The sequence below is a fragment of the Penaeus monodon genome, chromosome 15, assembly GCF_015228065.2.
Source record: "Penaeus monodon isolate SGIC_2016 chromosome 15, NSTDA_Pmon_1, whole genome shotgun sequence".
Lineage (NCBI taxonomy): Eukaryota > Metazoa > Arthropoda > Malacostraca > Decapoda > Penaeidae > Penaeus > Penaeus monodon.
The window spans coordinates 1,921,673-1,922,537 of NC_051400.1; the positions used below are offsets into that span (position 1 = coordinate 1,921,673).

An 865-nucleotide genomic window follows, 5' to 3' on the forward strand; every position below is an offset into this window, starting at 1 on the left:
GGCCTCTTTGTGCATGTTCCCCCTGTTTTTTATGGATTGCCCAGGAAATTATCTATATATATTTTTGCATATAAAGGTGTATTTATTAAGCAGCATTTTTTCAGATGACAGATCACAATAAGTGAAGAAAAAATTACCATACTTATCCTACAGGATACCAGTTACCCTAAGAAACATTGTAGTGATGTAACCAGCTGCTTATAGGTTCTATATATAAGTGGATATTGTGTTTTTGTTACTATTATGAAAGTATATCTTACCAGTTTTTCAGTTTTCTTTTAAAGGTACATTTTACCAGACATCAGAAATTAAAAGAATTGGCAAAATCTTTAGATATAATTCTATATAATGAATGATGGTGGTGGGTCGGTAGCTGTTGGATATAGGTGTTTATCAGGATAAGATAATAAACAGCTTTGTACTAGATGTTCACTGGGTATAGTTATACATTAGGCACATCATAGAATGTTATAAGTAAACATTGGTTCTGGTAGTTAATTTTACAAATAATTACACATAAGTAAGGGTGTATAAAGTAAGGTAATTAAAATTTACATAGTCTTTCCTCAAAAATATTTACAAGTAAAACAACTTTTTAGTTCATAAATAGAAGTTCTAGCCAGAGGGATGGAGATAGTTATCAGGATAAACTAGTTCAGAACCCAGTTACTGAAACCCTGAAATTTGAAACACTTGTAAGGTAGGAGAAATACACCTGTAAAGAACTTTGGATATAAGTATTGCATACCCATATATGAAATCCAAATGACTGCCAGGCAGAATATGCACAAGAATGAATGTATCTATTTTATTGGTCCAGTTTTTGTTTGGGCTCCCTTGGAATTGTGTGTGTGAGACAGTTTGG

The 865-nt window shown here is 32.1% G+C and overlaps 1 protein-coding gene across 1 annotated transcript in view; it reads left to right on the top strand.

Annotated features, from left to right (window-relative positions):
• Nucleotides 1-865, top strand: part of LOC119581628 (MAP/microtubule affinity-regulating kinase 3-like) — a gene marked incomplete in the record, with an annotated part of 89,364 nt that overhangs the window by 68,109 nt on the left and 20,390 nt on the right.